At 37.2% G+C, this 19,154-nt stretch overlaps 1 protein-coding gene across 1 annotated transcript in view; it reads left to right on the top strand.

Annotated features, from left to right (window-relative positions):
- LOC105474842 (contactin associated protein 2) overlaps positions 1 to 19,154 on the top strand; it is a 2,256,224-nt gene that overhangs the window by 1,026,467 nt on the left and 1,210,603 nt on the right. The window lies entirely within an intron of this gene.

Raw genomic sequence — 19,154 nt, 5'->3', positions numbered from 1 at the left:
AATGTAGCTTTTCTTTTTTAAATGACTGAAGTCGTATATGGTCAACAGTAACTTCAGGCTGGCTGCAGTGGTTCACGCCTGTGATGCCAGCACTTTGGGAGGCCAAGGTGGGTGGATCACTAGGTCAGGAGTTCGAGACCATCCTGACCAACATGGTGAAACCCCATCCCTACCAAAAATACAAAAAATAGCTGGGCAGGGTGGCATGGGACTGTAATCCCAGCTACTCAGGAGGCTGAGGCAGGAGAACTGCTTGAATCCAGGAAGCAGAGGTTGCAGTGATCTGAGATCACGCCACTCTACTCCAGTCTGGGCAACAGAGTGAGACTCCAACTCAAAAAAAAAAAAAAAAAAAAAAAAAAAAAAAAAGTAACTTCCACATTAAACAAGAGAAATAAAAACAAAAGCAAAGTTCTTTGTCTAAGCAAAGCCTGTTAACTCTAATTAACTAGCTTTGCACAGCTGTGATAGTACAGACCATTAATTAATAATAATAAAACAATCAATATTAACCTGTTTTTTCTTGATAAATGTTTTTTGGGGTCTTTGTGTTAATTTTTTTTATTACTGTTTTAATAAATTTTATTATAGATGCTGGAGTAATTACATTACCTAAAAATAAGATATAGTCATGCAGCACATTACTTTGAAGAGAAAAATATCTGTAACTTTATTAACCCTACACTAAGCACATTAGTTTCATTTTTGAACCTTGGTATTTGATTTGCAATCCTTTCCAAATATTTAAATTTCCATATTTACTCACTATTTTTTACTAAATTCTACTCATTGCCCTAGATTGAAACTTAGGTATCTTCTTTTAAAAAACTCTTTTATGTGGCTATAGCACAGAATTAGGAAGTTTGCTAATCTTGAACCTTGCTTTCTTAAATGGTATTTTTGTTCATTCTGTTCCTAAACTTTATTTTTTTAATATTTCTCTGCTTTACAATTTAGTAATCCATTTTTACTGGAGCTTCATACTCCATTTTGTATATCATATAATGGGAATAGTTTTAATGCTTGTGAAGACAGCATATATTCAGTACACAAAGATAAAAATACTTTAATCATCTTCATACTTATTAGAAATATTTATATTATTCAGTCAGTAACTGTGACTATTGAACTTATCTCCCAAGGATATTATAAAAATAAATGTTATAAGAGATAAAGAAATTTTGAAAGTCGTAAATGATTCATCACTGGAATTTCTTGAATGTTGTAAGAGTTTATGTTAGTGTGTCATCTAGCCATGGTTACTCTAACTGGCTAGCAGCTTAGAACAAGCTTGAATAAGGTTCAAGCTCTGACAGTGGATGACTGCCAATGGTTAAAAAAAAAAAAGAAAAGAAAGAAAAGAAAAAAAGGAAACATTAAGCTACTTCTAATCTAAATTAAAATACAAAAAAATCTTTAAAATCTACTTCTATTTTATGTCAAAATTGTATCTCAGATACTCTAATTTGTAAGTCATCAATTCTGTTTTGAAAACTGGACAGAAATAGTTACTGGCTAGCAGCTAAATAAAGAGATTAATCATAAATCAGCACTATCTTTAAGCAGCTCACAGTCTACTAAAGCCTAATTAAGATTTATAGTTAGAAAGTTAAATTATACAGCAAATCTCAGGCTTGGAGGAGTCCTTTACACCATCTCGTCCAACCACTCCATGACACAGATGGCCAATCTGGACTTCATTTTCATTAGTTGCCTTTTCAGCATGCCAGAGCTACTCATTGGCATATTCAGCCACTTTGATAAATAAGTGTTTTACTTTTTCTTTTTTTATACAAATTGAGTAAAAAATTAAAATGTAAAAAATTAATGTGAAAGCAATAATCCCCTATTCCCTAGTTTTCTTAGTCTGAAGCTTGGAGAAAAGGCATCAATATCATGGACTTGGGATTGGTCACTGTTGAGTTCTGTGACCCTCCTCTGTCACAGACTGACCCTGGGGATAGGCTCCATGGTCTCAGAATGGAGATCACTACCTGAGCTGGAGGAGGGGAATGCTACCTCTGCCTGTTAAAATTGTTGCCACCTCCCATTGTGGCTGAAACATGGTACTTGCCCAATAAAGTGGTGCCAACTATAATTTTTATTTCTATATCAAGCTAAACACAAAGTAAATAATCTGGCAGTAGTGATCAGTGATTCATTGTATTTACTAAACATTAAGAAGAATTTGTAGGTCTTTAAAAAGTCACAGGGATGTCATCTATTGCAATAAATTAAAATAGGATATTAAATTACCCACTAAATTATTATTAGAAGAAAGAGTGACTATATTTCCCAAATGTGTATTGATAAGCCTGAGTTCCTGTAAAATGGTCTCGGGAAGCTTTGCTTTCATAGCATCTACATTCTTCACCTGAAATACAAATACTATGTGTTCAAAGACACAGAGGAAATATTTCACTTTGAAACTGAAATAGGGATTGGGGAGAAGTGTTTCTCTGGAGGGACTGGATCGCTCCTAAGGCCGTGCAGCTTGTGGGTTTTCTAATGCCTGAGCTCTTTACCATTTAAGTCGTTGGATTTGGATTTTCTCTTGCTTTAAATCAGAATTATTTTATCTGAGATAGACAGAAAAATTCTCAAAATTGAGATAAAGTTTCATCTGATTCATTAAGAGAGTATACAGAACTCTTGTATACTTATATACCCTTGCAGACTCTTGTATAAACTATGGCGAAGGATTCTTTAAGACAGAGGCCAGGTAAAGAACAAAATGACTGAACCAGACTGAAAACACAGCCCACCCCAGGGATGGGGAATAGTAGCAGTGCAGAATTCCAATCATCTCCCGGCTTGTAGAAATTCAAATTAAGATAGCAATAAGTACACTAAACAGTAATTGTGAGTCAGCACATTAATTGGGGAGGAAATGAGGGAAGGAAAAGGGAAAAAGAGAAATGGAAAGAAGAAGAAAGAAGGGGATGGGAGGAAAGAAAGAAGGGATCACAATGTACTTAAATGTTCAAAACAAACCAAAAATTTTAAAGAACATGTTTGGAAAATTCAACACTTCTAAATGCTCAAAACAATTTACAATGGAAATGTAAAATGCTTGGCACCAAGTGATCCATATCTACTGCAAATCAAAGCTAAAACATTGGTACTATTGGGAAAACATTGGTAATGCCACCCATGTAAATACTGTCTATATGAAATAACAATAATATCTAACACATAGGGGAGGAAAAAGCCACTTAAATGGTCTAAAGTATTGGACAAAAATACCCTGTAAACCAGGAAGACGTCTAAAATGGTTTATGTGGGGAACGTTATCAGCTAAAACACTTATATTACAAAAGGAAGGCTAAAAATTAATTATACAAATATTAATCTTAAAAGTAAAAAAAAGCAAAAAAACCTAGGAAAATAGAAAGAAGTAATATAAATAAGAACATTAAATAAATGTTAATAAAAAGACCAAAGCAAATTATTTCATAAGACCAATTGGTATAATCAATATATTCATTAATAGTCATAACATCTTTAGATAATTATTTAGCATTATCAAATAAAGTTGAACATGCATGTAATCTACAAATCAGCAACTCCACTTTTAGGTGTATATCCTAGAGAAATTCTTGGATGGAGGCACAGAAAATTTGTATGAATATGTTCATATTAACATTCTCCATAATAATAAAACCTGGAAGAAACCAAACTGTTTATATCATTATACTATCAATAGTAGAATGCTAAATAAATTATGGAATAATCAAATTATATAATATCACCCAGTGTTAAGATTGAATTAACCGCAACTACATGCAGAAATAGAGATGAATCTTAGAAATCTAGAAATCTAATGTTGAGCAACAACTTTAAAAAAACAAAATTCAGAATACTAGGAACACTAGGACACTATTTTTATAAAACTCAAATAAGTATAAAACAAAACAATATGCAATGATATGGTCTGGCCGTGTCCCCACCCAAATCTTATCTTGAACTGTGGCTCCCATAATTCCCATGTGTCAAGGGAGGGACCGGGTGGGAGGTAATTGAATCATGGGGACGGGTTTTTTGCGTGCTGTTCTTGTGACAGTGAATAAATCTCATGAGATCTGATGGCTTTATGGGGGAGAGTTTCCCTGCACAAACCCCCTCCTTTTTTTTTTTTTGGTCTGCTGCCATGTAAGATGTGACTTTGCTTCTCTTCTGCCTTCCACCATGATTGTGAGAACTCACCAGCCATATGGAACTGTGAGTCCATCAAACCTCTTTCCTGTATAAATTACCCAGTCTCTGGTTCTTTATTAGCAGTGTGAGAACAGACTAATATGTGCATATGTTGAAACTACATTTTGAAAGGGAAGAGAGGGAAAATATTACATTTCAGAATAGTTATTCTGGGTGAAAGTGAAGAAGATGGGAAGGGAAGGAGACACTGGGAGCATCAATCTTAATGCTTATACTAAATTCTCCTGTTGGGTCACAGACTCAAGAGGACTTGTTTAACTGGTATGCTATATAATCTAATTATTAATATATAGATTCTTTTGTATCAAGTATTACATAATAGAATATTTTTAAAGGCATAGAAGATCTTTTCTGTTATGTGTCTCATATAAATTATCTCATTTACTTTGAAGCAAACTTTTGAGACATTTATTATTGCCCTCATTTTAAAGGTGAGGAAGCTGAGGTTTAGAGAAGCCAAGAAACACAGTTCTTGAGAGACATAGCTAAAGTTCAGGTCTGTACTGTAGCTCCAAAGCCCCTTCCTTTAACCATTATTCTGTCTTTCTCCATTTGGACCCTTTATAGAGGGAAGAGCACAGCACTGACCCCTGTTCTCATTGGAGTAGAAAGTGCCGAGAGAGCTATGTAAAAAGTACACACTGGACAGCGGAAAATTTTCACAGAAATATTGACACATAAACTTAGGCAAACAGAAGGTAGAAAAGATGTGTCACCACCGAAAACTGTCCGCGTAGAGATATGGAGAGAACCAAGGACCTGGAGGATGTGAGCATAGTGGGCCTTCTGGCGTGGCAGAAGCAGAGGAAAGTGAAAGCAGGAACAGCAGTGCAAAGGATAGAAATGCAGGTTTGGTTCCAGTGAAGAAGGCACTTGATCTTTTCGGGCTGACTGGTGGGTCTTAAAACTGTAGTGCGTATTGTTATCACCTGGCTTACTTGTTAAACTGCAGGTTGCTGGGCCCCGTTCTCAAAATTTCTGACTCAATAATTATGAGTGGAGCCTAAACATTTCCCGTCTAGCAAATGCTCAGGTGGAAATCACTTTGAAAAGCAGAGCTTTAGGGCTGGCATATAAGGAGGATTGCTTTCAGAATGTCAGTGATGGTGAAGCTGTGGGGAATGGGCTGGGGAGAAAGAATAGACACGGAGAGTATGATTAAGCAGCTGCAGGAGTTCAGGCAGGTCTGAAACAGTGGTGGTGGAGATGGAGAGAGAGTGCTGTGGCTGAGGAATGTCTGAAGTCTATGAACATAAAGTAGTAAGGCATGAGTTGGAGGCATAAAGACAGAGAGGCTCCCAAGTTCCTGCCAGAGGTACTGAGTGAAGAGTAGACCCAATGCGGGGACAACAGACAATCAACTCAGGTGCCCATCAGCGGTAGACCGGATAAAGAAAATAGGGTCTACAAACACCATGGAATACTAGGTAGCCATAAAATGAGCAGAATTATGTCCTTTGAAGCAACATGGATGCAGCTGGAGGCCATTATGCTAAGTGAACTAATCTAGAAACAGAAAACAAAATACTACATGTTCCCACTTATAAGTGGGAACTAAACATTGGGGACATAAATATTGGAACAATAGACACTGGGGACTGTTACAGCAGAAAGAGGGATTGAGGCAAGGGCTGAAAAACTGCCTATTGGATACTCTGCTCACTACCAGTCATACCCCATACCTTAGCATCACACTATATACCTTTGTAAAAACCTGCACATGTACGCCCTGATGCTAAAATAAAATTTGGAAAAGAAAAATTATAAAATAAAAAGGCCAGTTGTGTTGGCTCACACCCGTAATCCCAACATTTTGGGAGGCCAAGGTGGATGGATCATTTGAGCTCAGGAGTCCGAGATCAGCCTGGGCCACATGGTGAAACCCTGTGTCTACCAAAAATATAAAATATTAGCCAGGCATGGTGGTGCACACCTGCAGTCCCACCTAATTGGAGGGCTGAGGTAGGAGGACCATTTGAGCCCAGGAGGTGGAGGTTGCAGTGAGCTGAGATTGTGCCACTGCACTCCAGCCTGGGTGACCAAGTGAGACCTCATCTCAAATAAAATAAATAAATAAATAAATAAATAAAGTGGGAGAAAAAAGAAAAGAACAAGCAAATACTCTTTCCCTCCGAGAGGGCACTGGAGAGAGGATATACAATAGTAACTTTTAGGAGAGATTCATAAAAAAAATAGGGTGTGAATTGTCTCCTTGGAAACAAGAGTTTAACATAAACAACATGGGTTTTAGAATAAACGGTTGTACACCATAGCTTATATTGACCCCCTGGTGACTGTATATAAGTTAATCTATGTAAGAACTAATTTTCCGGTTGTTTATGAGAAACCTTTTTCCCAGAAATGTAGGCTCACTAGGTGTAGAGCAGGTATAAGGGACATTCATCACTGCCTCTAGGCCTCCAAAGGCCTTGTAGAAAATTGAAGGGAAGACCTGGGGCTAAAGAGAACAGTCCAGGAGTTTCTCTCCACTCCGGGTATAACATACCAGGCGGATGGTGATGGGGAAGGGAAGATGGAATCATTACCATGGTCTAAGGATCTTCAAAAACCAAAGTCCTTTGTGAGTTCACAGGAAGACCATCTGCAGAGAACAGAGCCATGTCCTGTTGCCATGGGGTGTTTCTTCCTTATGAAGCCACATTGACTTATTCTTGGGTTTTGCCAAGTTTAGTCTGGCAAATGGGCTCAGTTGCTCAGATACATAGAAAACACTCATACTTCAGAACTTGGCTTCCCAAGTTCAAGGGGCTTACAACTGTTTTTCAAAGATATTGGTGAAACCAAGCACATCTTATATAACAAGTGTTAGACATATTCAAACTACTGTGTTTTAATCTTCATGCATCAGTTTTTATATCTAATGCTGACAATGTATAACTCTTTTAGTGCTTGTGACTGAAGAACAGGAACTTGGTTACAAAGAGAAGTTTCTGTGTTAGATGGTAATGGAAGGGGAAGTGGGTGGTGGTGGTGTCCTGAGAATGTCTGCACGGAGGGTATTGACCAGGGATTTTTCTACCAAGACAATGACCTGGGATAAATTATTTAACTTCCTCAGACTGTGTTCTCATTTATACAAACTGAGATGATGCCTATATTGCAATGTTACATATTAAGAATTGAATTTTTTGGAATCTAAAGTCAACTTGCTTAGTATCCAGCATATTCTAAATAGAATATGGATATTATTTTCCTTCCCGATGTATCTTGTGTTGGAAAGGAAAAGGACTAATTAAATGAGAAAAAAATTAAAATCATGTGTTTTGGGAAAGCTTTGCTTTTTTTTTTTTCTCTCAAATTTCAAAAAGGTAATTTGTTGATCTTGGACTGAGAATAGAGTTGAAATGGTGCATGAAAGCAATACTGGAGAGCTCACTATGGATGGAAAAGGACTAGTGACAACGATTGCAGACCCAGCTGAGATTGGCCAACATCAATTTGTAATGGAATCAGTCATTGTTTCTGCCCACTCCCCAGAGAATTGGTTAGCTTCCTGTAGTAGAGTTGAATAAAGCATAGGATGGATGATTGCATTTTACCAGGCTTAGAGACTGACACACCATGTGCAAAAAAAGATCTGGAAGATGAGGGAATCTAGAGTCCTAGTGAGTGTATCCTCTCAGCCATATACCAGGTAGTTAGGCTGGGTGAGGAGGAAAAATCTGGGAGGATCAGGAAGGACCTGGAGACCACAGAGCACAGAACAACCTCCGAGTGTAAAGATTCAGAAGCGTTGATTTCATTGGTGGTTGATGTCTATGTGTTTTTCCTTTTCTCTCATTTTGTTTTTAAATGAGAAAGTTTGAGTTGTGGTCATATAAATGGACTCCCAAGAAGGGAGTGACTAAAAGATCCTGGGAGTTGAAACCAGGAAGTAGAATGTTGACCTGAGAGAAACTGGGTCCTTGTGGCATGGGCTCAAGGCAGAGCTGATGGTGGGGTGGGAGAAAAAGGCCTTGAAAATGAATAACCTTCACTGGGGAGGGTTTTGAGGGAAGCAGTATAATAGCATTCAGAAAAGGGCTCATTTCATTCAGTTAATGCTTGGAGCAGAGGTACATGTCCCAAGGAAAATGCTGAGAATGCAGAGGAGTGTTCACCTTTGAAACAGGCTCTAGGAGGCCAGGGTTTAGGGGTCTGCAGATGTGAGTGGGCAGGAATGGGCAAGACCAAGGACAACACGATATGGGTGAAGGAAACGTGGAGAGTCCAGAAAACAGCAGCCAGTTGAGAAGTTCAAAGCCGGTCAAGGAGGATATTTTGATACTATTCACAAGGTACTTCACATACACACATGATATTTTGTGGTAGGTAATAGTAAGGACATAATATTGATAGAAGAGGGAGAGCTATGACATTGACTATCCCCAAGTAGCCAGCAAGAATTATACGATGAATTATCCTCTCGTATCCCTGAGAGAAAGCACCAGGTTGGGCTTCTGTAAATGCAAAATACAGGATGAAATAAAGGTTCAGTCTGACAGTGGAAGTTTTTGGGTTGTTTTCTTCGGTTGTCCCTCACAGTAGAAAGTAAAGAGAAGGAGGAAGTAGTTCAAGGTGCAAAGATATTTTGAAGTGGAGAAGGAAGAAGTCCGTGGGAGCCATATGCAGTTAGCTAATCTGGATGAGAGCAAAAGCACACTGAAATATGCAGTAGGGTTTGCATCACGGGAATAAAGAAGAATAATTTGATGTGAGTGATATGAGCTAGGGAAATAATTTATAAATGGAAAAAATGTGAATAATTTTAGAGATTATTCCTTTTATAAATTGTGTTAATATACACTTCTTGTTTGGGGGATAGCATCACAAAATTACCAGAAGCATTGTTTTGTTTTGCCAATTAAAGGAATCCAAATAACTCCAAAATGATTAATTACCACTTTCTGTAAACCCTCAAGTGATCTCATTTGTACAGAGTTCCCTGTAGTTGTAAAGAAAACAGAACACTTGACAGCTTGTCAGGTACCTATATTCTTTTTTCCTTTTATTTATTTATTTTTTTACTGTTGCATGTCATTTTCCATAGATGCTATATGAAATTTCTCTCCTAAGCAAAAAAATAACTATTTTAAGAATTAGAAAATCTAAAGGACAAAATTTTATATTGTAAAATTATACATAGTATTTTATTTTGCTGGCATAAAAAATAATCATCTTACAGAAAAACATGTTTTGACTTCTTTCCACACTACATCTACAGGGCAAATAACATTACAAGTCATCAGTACTTTCTAACAGATATATGGAAATAGTGCAGAAAATCACATGTAGAGTTACACGTATTACGCTTGTAATACTGATTACCTACAATGTACAGATAGGGTACTATTCTATCCTCAGAACTCTGCTGAGGAAGTATCAGGAAACATAACAGTTACTGCACAACTAAGTGGTGATGTGTACTAACATTAATATATTGTTTATATATAAATAACTCTCTACATATCTCTATAAATACACACATCTGTATGCATACATTTATTACTATCAATTGATATACCACGAAAGGTTTGATTAATTATTTTGAGAAATACATTAAAAAAATGAAACAAAATTTTTAATCTTCTCCTTACTCTGACTTCCAATCTTTGCTCACATTAACACCACTTTTTGGATATCTTTACCTTCCAGGGGTATTTGTATCCCAAATGTATTCAGTCCATTGTCTGGCATGTCATCTATCACATATAGAGTTGCAAGAAGCTCTTCCAGGATCCTAGCATAAAAAGAACATTCTCCTCATGACCATTTCACTGCCCTTCAGAAAAACAAGAGGCAGAATTCATCTTCCTCGTCATGTTGTGGTATAATTAAATTTAAAGGAGTCACTACTTATGTATTTTTTTCACTTTAAGTTGTCTGGAGTAAGTTTTGGAGAAGCTTGCAAGATAGTATCAAAACTTGTTTTCTTAATGTGTTCGGAAATCAAAAGAGAAATATCAATATTGTTTTTAGTTTTCTTGTGTTACTGGAACCATGTCACAGAACGAGAGTTTCTCTGGGAATAAGGTGTATTGCAATATTCTGACTACGAAAATATCAGAGTAAGAAATTTTTATCAATTGTTCTTTGGGTCATTGTCACACATCATCTGCATATAATTTCCATAGCAGTGAACAGAGAATGTGACATTAGCTTCGCAATGGTGTTGTCTTGAGGGCTGGATATACTGATACGCATTCTAGTCATGGCAATTCCTGGAGAAAAAAAAAAATTAATTATAATCATTTTGCATAAATCACCATGAACAAGGAGGTACTCATCACCTTGTCAGTTAGTTTGCAACATTCAGCTGGCTGGCAAACTGGAGATTTTATGAAGCATTAAACTATGTCACTGTTAGCCAGATTAAACTCACTGTAACATTATACTTACATAAAGTGCTTTGTGAAGGAAATATGAAAAATGTTAACTGAACCGATCTTAGAAGACAGAAAAATGATTGTGATATAATGCTTGGGTTGAATATTGTCACTTTCCTGGTGTAAGCCCATTATGGTTTCCAAAGGACTATATTCAAACAAGAAAAAAATCAGGACTCTAACTTGGAAGATTTAAAGATATATATATTAGATGAAATACTCTAAATGAGAAAGAAAGAAAAAGAAGAAGAGAAGGGGCTGTAAAATGACTCACCATGTACAGTCTGGAATCACACAGACAGGGTGGGAGAGGCCCAGAGAGAGTTGAAGAGTCCAGTATATTTCACCCCTCAGATTCTGTGGATTAGAAACCAAAGTCTAGAGAAGGTTAAGTGTCCAGCCCAAGACATAGCTAGAAGGTGATGGGTTCCTAACCTCTAATATAGTATATTTCACAGGAGCCTATATGAAATGTTATTCAGGGAGTAAGATGAACACCAATTTTCATTAACATTTGCATTAAAGTTAAATGTCACTTTTATCAGAAGACAAAAGTAAGATCAAATCCTAAAGTCAAAGTAAATAGCCCTGTGTAAAAATGCAAAGTTCATGGGCTTGACGGGCTGTGCTCACAATTCTATGACCGCTGCTTGGAGGGAACAAGAGGGGAGGATGTGGCTCATTTTCCTGGTGGCATGTGGTGTGAGCCACAATTTAAGTGAAAGGGTACAGTCATGTCTTAGGACTCTGGAAACTGCCTAATGATTTGATATCCTGGAGATTGTGTCTGGTTTGCTTTATGGAAGACATTTATATATAGGACAGTGAAAAATCCTATTTCTGGAGGGGAAAAGAACAATATAGTCTAGATTTTCTATTTCTTCTTCATTTTGTTTTCTTTTTTGCCTTTAGATTTCTAATTAGCTCTAAAGATCTCCAAATCTCCAAACCCTTCAGGAATTAAACAAAATTTAAACCCTACAAATTTCTTAACTCCATCTGCGTAACACTGCCACAGATCGAAAAGTGTAAACAAGATAACAAGAGCATGGGCAACTCTGTTTTTAAAAAAACAAAACTGAATTTTATTCCAGAAGATTCTGTCCTGTCCTGTTTGTAAGCTAGGCTGCCAAAAATGAGTGCTAACACTTTGGGAGTGGGCGGTGTATATTGTTTGAGGTATAAACATGATTATAATGTATAAAAATAATAATTTACAAATGAGCCACAATGTCTAAGGTTGCTTCATCTATGTCAATTAGTAAATAAATAAATGAATAATTAAAATAAAATTGAAGTAAAATAGTAATTTGGTCTCAGCAACACTCTCAACACCAGCCAAAGCATGAAGGAAGTAATGTCCTTTTCTTTATTCAAGCTGTTACAACTTTCCCCAGTGGTCGGGTACATTATACTCTTCACCTTCTGATAAAATCCCAGTCAGCTGCCTTTCCCTGGTCTGTTCCTCCAGCCTCCCATGAAGAAGTGATCCTTCTTTTTTTCTAATATAACTTCTTCTCTTTGTGTCTTTTGTCCCATAACACTGAAATTTTACCCAACGACTATACCCTCTTTCTCCTAAAAGTTCCATCTGCCTACTTCTATATTCTAATCCATTAGTTCTCAGTGTGGTCCCGGGAACTTGTTAAACATGCAAATTATCTGGCCCCATTGCAAACCTACTGCATCACAAACTCTGGGGTACAGTCCAGTATTGTGTGTTTTCCCCGCCCTCTCCAGGTGACTCAGAAACAGGCTAACATTTGGGAACCACAGCTCTAATACATTCTATCTTAAAGAAAAAAAAAAATGGCACTGCAGCCCTGGGTTTCCCTTCTACTTTCCTTCTTCCCTGAACTGTCAAATTCCTCAGAGTACTTGTTCCCTTTCCTTTCTCTTATTACATTTGTTTTCCAATTCACTGGTCATACTCAGTATCATTTGGCATTTTGAGGAATTACATGTTCGGATTGATTTTTGTGCTGTCAAATAACTACAATGCTCTCTAAAGTTGGAAATATAGTTGTGACTAGTGGATGATTAGATTCTTCTTTGTAGTTCTATTTGACTGTAATGGGCCCAACTTACTGGTTTTACCCCAGACTAATCCAGAAAAGAATTATTTAGTGAACAGGATTATATTTTCACAGTCTACCAATCATATCACTAGATATCTCGGAAAAGATGCCTTGCAAAGCAGTGGTAGCTGGACAACCTGGGTTGCGATCTTGGCTTCTTCATTGTGTGACAATAATATAATACTTAATTATACTTCACAGTGATATTATTAGTTAATTACTCATTGCTATTAGTAATTATTTTGCTTGCTCACAAAATTCAAGGTTATTCATGTATTTTTCTATCTAAAACCTCATAAAGCACAGTGAAGTATATTTAATGCCAATTTTTCAGATAAATAAATGGAAGTTTAGTGCTATTAGGGAACTCGTCCAAGTTAATATAGCTAAAAGTTGGCAATGAGCTGGATTTCAAACCAAGGTCTGTCTAAGCCTGTAGAACAGGCTGCTAATGATACCTTCTGGGAAGTTGTTGTGTAGATTAATCTATTTATTTATTTTATTAGTTCATTCAAAAGTAGTGTTAAGCCTCTGCTTTCTGAGGTGCACTGGGCTAAACCCTGAAAACATAGAGAAGAAACGTACAGCCAACAAGGAATCACATTCTAGTGAAGCAATAGATAACTAAACTGTTTAAGTGAATTTTTGTAAGAGTCACAATTTAGAGATACGCAGAGCACTGAGGGAACATGGAGACTGTATGAGGTATACAACCTCGGATGGGGAGCTCATGGAAGCCCCACCAGGGTCAGTGACATTAGAGTTCTGTGAGAGAAACAAGAGTCAGCCAGGAAACAAATTGAATGAAAGGAATGTAGGAAAGGAATTTCAGATGTAAAGAATAGCAGTTGCAAAGCAGAAGGAGAGAATGAATAAATAGGCAGGGGTAAGATTTCAACACTTCTATGCCCTTCAAAGGAATCAGAATGTCTAGAAGTCAAGAGGAAGAGAGTAGGGATAATTTAAAAAAAAATAAATACGAGATTTAGAAAGCTCATAATGATAATACTGTGGAAAGTGGATTTAAACACTAGAAGGAATGAATACCAAGAACTACCTTGGATTGTTTTGTTGTTGTTGTTTGTTTGTTTGTTTGAGACAGAGTCTCACTCTGTCGCCCAGACTGGAGTGTGGTGGCACAATCTTTGCTCACTGCAAGCTCCACCTCCTGGGTTCACACCATTCTCCTGCCTCAGCCTCCCAGGTAGCTGGGACTACAGGTACCCACCACCACGCCCAGCTCATTTTTTGTGTTTTTTTAGTAGAGATGGGGTTTCACCGTGTTAGCCAGGATGGTAACGATCTTCTGACCTCATGATCTGCCCACCTCGGTCTCCTAAAAAAAAAAAAAAAATGGGGGGGTGATACATGTTCAAAATGTGCAGGTTTATTACATAGGATATGTGTGCCATGGTTGTGACCCATCCTCTAAGTTCCCTCCCCTCACTCCCCAACCCCCAACAGGCCCTGGTTTGTATTGTTCCTCTCTCTGTGTCCATGTGTTCACGTTGTTCAAGTCACAATTATGAGTGAGAACATGCAGTATTTGGTTTTCTGTTCCTTTGTTAGTTTGATGAGGATGATCGCTTCCCGCTTCATCCATGTCCCTGCAAAGGACACGATCTCATTCCTTTTTATGGCTGCCTAGTATTCCATGGTGTATATGTACCACATTTTCTTTATCTAGTCTGTTATTGATGGGCATTTGGGTTGCTTCCATGTCTTTGCTGTTTTAAATAGTGCTGCATATACGTGTGCATGTGTCTTTATAGTAGAATGTTCTCTATTTTTTGGCATATGTACCCAGTAATAGGATTGCTGGGTCAAATGGTATTCTTGGTTTTAAATCCTTGAGGAATATTGTCTTCCACATGATTGTACTAATTTACACTCCCACCAACAGTGTAAAAGTGCTCCTATTTCTCCACATCCTCTCCAGCATCTACTGTTTCCTGACATTTTAATATTTGCCATTCTGACTGGAATGAGATGGTATCTCATTGTGGTTTTGATTTGTGTTTCTCTGATGATGAGCAATGTTGAGCTTTTCCTCATATGTTTGTTGGCCCTCTAAATGTCTTCTTTTGAGAAGTGTCTGTTCATATCCTTTGCCCACTTCTTATGCTTTTTTTTTCTTTGTAAATTTAAGTTCTTTGTAAATTCCGGATATTAGAACTTTGTCAGATGTGTAGATTGCAAAAATTTCTTCCCATGCTGTAGGTTGCCTGTTGACTTTGATGATAAGTTTCCTTTGCTGTGCAGAAGTTCTTTAGTTTAATTAGATCCCATTTGTCAATTTTGGATTTTGTTGCAATTACTTTTGGCATTTTTGTCATGAAGTCTTTGCCCATGCCTACGTCCTAAATGGTATTGCCTAGGTTTTCTTCAGGGGTTTTTATGGCTTTAGGTTTTACATTTAATTCTTTAATCCATCTTGAATTAATTTTTGATAAGGTGTAAGGAAGAAGTCCAATTTCAGTTTTCTGCATATGACTAGCCAGTTTTCCCATTACCATTTACTGAATAGGAGATCCTTTCCCCATTGCTTGTTTTTGGCAGGTTTATCAAAGATCAGATGGTTGTAGATGTGTAGTGTTATTTCTAAGGTCTATGTTCTGCTCCATTGGTCTATGTGTCTGTTTTGGTACCAGTACCATGCTGTTTTGGTTACTGTAGTCTTGTAGTATAGTTTGATGTCAGGTAGCGTGATGCCTCTAACTTTGTTCTTTTTGCTTACAATTGTGTTGGCTATAAGGGGTCTTCTTTGACTCCATATGAAATTTAAAATAGTTTTTTTTTTTTTTTCTAATTCTGTGAAGAATGCCACTAGTAGTTTCATGGGAATAGCATTGAATATAAATTACTTTGGGCAGTATGGTCATTTTCATGATATTTTTATCCATGAGCATGAAATATTTTTCCATTTGTTTGTGTCCTTTCTTATTTCCTTGAGCAGTGGTTTTTAGTTCTCCTTGAAGAGGTCCTTCACATCCCTTGTTAGCTGTATTTCTAGGTATTTTATTCTCTTTGTAGTGAATGTGAATGGAGTTCATGATTTGGCTCTCTGCTTGTCTATTGTTGATGTAAAGGAATGCTTGTGGTTTTTGCACATTGATTTTGTATTCTGAGACTTTGCTGAAGTTGTTCATAAATTTAAGGAGTTTTTGTGATGAGACGATGGGGTTTTAAGAGTAGCCAGCTATCTGCATTCTAGTTGTTATGGGCTAAATGGTGTCCCTCCCACCCGAACATTTATATTAAAGGGAGTTTGGAACTCTAAGCCCCAGTAACTCAGAATTTGACTGTAGTTAGATTCTTTAAAGAGGTAATTAAATTAAAATGATCTTATAGGAATATACTGTAATACAGTAAAACTTGAGTCGTCGTAAGACGAGGAACTTAGGACACAGACCCATACAGATGAAAGACCATGTGAAAATACAGGCAGAAGTTTGCCATCTAAAAGGCAAGGAGAGAGACATTAGAAGAAACCAATCCTGCTCACAACTTGGTCTCAGACTTCTAGCCTCAAAAATTGTGAGAAAATAAATGTCTATGGTTTAAACCACCTGCTATGATGCTTTGATATGGCAGCCCATGCAAACTAATATAGAAAACTTAAATTTCTCATAATTTCGATGATGGCTACCATTTTAGATCAGAATGACAACTATATGCTGGACAGATTCTTCTATAGATAACATCAGGCCCACCTTGCAAATGTGTGCTGAATTTGCTAAAAGTAAAATATTAGCTAGGAATGGACCATGTTTTCCTTTAATACTTTTGTTAAGACACAGATGTCAAAGCCTCCATTTTTGCCACAGTCTTGTCTAAAGGATGAATTAGTATGATATAAAGCATTTGAAGCCTTAGGATGAAGAAACACTGCATTAAGTTCAATGTAATCTTCACTTTAAATCTCTTCTTGAGTGAAGAGCGCAAATATGCATCCCTGCCTGAACACAAAGGAATAAAACTTCGCTTAAGCACTGCTGACAGTCTTTCATGCCCACTTGAGAATTGGTCATCTGGAACCAGTCATCCCTACAGCTACCAGAAAATACAACTTCCTCTGTCACTTTCCTGCAGTATCACAAATTACAGAATGGCACAAGCATGAAAGAACAACGACTGAATGACGCGGAAAATATACAGCTAAGAGTGTGCAGGCCAGTGCAATGGTGAGGCTCAAAAGCCTTGGTGGAGGGTAAAACACAGTGTGATCCTCAAGATTTGCTGCCACAGGTGACTTCCTAATTACTAATATACTCCTGTTGAGGCAGGAGAATAGGGTCTGGAGGCAGGGAAACTAAGGCTGATTCATGTGGACTTCCTAGAAGTAAATCAAAAGGAAAATCCCAACTTTCCACACCTAAGTAACAAAAGGACTGGAGGCTACGCCCTTTGCAACCCCCCCTCCTTTTCTGTGTGGCAGATAGAAAATTGAAAGTATCTCTGATTGGTTGTTTTCTGCAACCAATCAGATGATTGCATAGGTGTATAACTTTGTAACTCCACTTCAGCCTCTGCTTGGTTGCTTTCCACAACCAATCAGACTAATCACAGGCCACTACTTCATTTACCCAGGATATACACCAAGTAACCAATGGAAAACCTCTAGGGGGTGTTTAAACCCCAGAAAATTCTGTAAACGGGCCCTTGAGTCCCTATGCTTGGGCCTGCTCCTACCCTGTGGAATGTACTTTCGTTTTCAATAAATAATCTGCTTTTGTCGCTTGATTCTTTTCTTGCTCTTGTTTGTGCGTTTTGTCCAATTCTTTGTTCAAAACGCCAAGAACCTGGACACCCTCCACTGCTAACACTATCTCTGAATAAGAAAGATAAGGAGTAATTTCAGAGCTATCGTTAATACTATAATAGGAGATCTCTTGCTGGAGAAAAAGGGAAGCAATTGGCAGGAAATTAGACAATTCACCCACATCTATGCTGCTATTAACAAACCAATGGACAGGTTTTTCTCAGAAGATAGAGAATATCCAGTAATACTCTGCGTAAATTAGAAAATTTGGTGTGATAACTGATTTTTGAAGTGCACATGTTTTGCCTGAGTCTTCTAACTTATAAACAATGTCTAAGGATAATAAAACATTTACTTCAATAGTGTTATATTTGTTTTGAAGATATCTTTATGAAAATATTTGTTTTCTAAGATGTTGAGGTGATTCAGTATTCTTTCAGTAACTTTTGTTTTTTCTTTAAAATTGTCCAAAAATTTTGAGCTCTAAAGTTTAAATTATTTGAAGACTTTTGCAAAAAGTTTTTATTAAGACTTATGCAAAAGTGACTTCAGAAACTTGGTAATATAACATTGCACGCCTAAATACTTGAAAAATTATTATGATTCTTTAAAAATACTTTTTAAAAGTTTATGACTAAAGACAAATGAAAAACTTCATTATTTCAAAAACGTATTGATAAATCTATTTTACTTTAAAAATATCTATTTCAAACATTTATTTGTATAATGGAATATATAAAATATCTTAACACTGCCTAAAGAAAAGCTTTAAGTAAAACTTGGCTAACCAAAATGCCAGCATAGTTGGTTTCCAATATCCATTTTTTTTTTTTTTTTTTTTGAGACGAAGTCTCATAGGCCCAGGCTAGAGTGCAATGGTGCGATCTCGGGTCACCACAACATCTGCCACCCAGGTTCCGGCAATTCTCCTGCCTCATCCTCCACAGCAGCTGAGATTACAGGCACCTGTCACCAGTCCCAGCTAATTTTTGTATTTTTAGTAGAGATAGGGTTTCACTGTGTTGGCCAGTCTGGTCTCGAACTCCTGACCTCAGGTGATCCACCGGCCTCGGCCTCGCAGAGTTCTGGGATTACAGGTGTGAGCCACAGCGCCAGGCTGGTTTCCAATATTCTTTATTGAAATTGTTGTTGTTATTTGGAAACAAAGACAAATTGGAATTTGCGGATTTTACCATCACTGCTGTTTTGTTGTTTACCAAATGAACTTTAAATGTACATTCCAGAAGTTGACTCAGATGCCTCCTAATCCTGTACACTTTATACATTTATAGTAATTTTCAGTGATAATTTGTCATATGAATAATGAGCCTAAAACCCAGAATCATTCTTATTTATCAAGGAAAGACTACTATAAATTCATTTAAATGTCTTTATTTCAACACGAAACTGCAACAACAAACTTTTGAAAGATTTACAAGAAGAAGGAATGGGTGATTGTGGATAACCAGAGCTGAGCCAGAATTTAACCAGAAAGATCAATGGCCTGGAATATTGCCCTCTAACTAGCTAATCAAGGGATTTTTTTCTTTCTTTCTTTTTTTTGGAGACGGAGTCATGCTCTATCGCCCAGGCTGGAGTGCAATGGTGTGGTCTCAGCTCATTGCAACCTCCGCCTCCTGAGTTCAAGCAATTCTCCTGTCTCAACGTGCCATGTAGCTGGGACTACAGGTGCACTCTGCCATGCCCGGC

This window comes from Macaca nemestrina, chromosome 4 (assembly GCF_043159975.1).
Source record: "Macaca nemestrina isolate mMacNem1 chromosome 4, mMacNem.hap1, whole genome shotgun sequence".
Taxonomy (NCBI): domain Eukaryota; kingdom Metazoa; phylum Chordata; class Mammalia; order Primates; family Cercopithecidae; genus Macaca; species Macaca nemestrina.
This window is presented reverse-complemented; position numbering and strand designations above follow the sequence as displayed.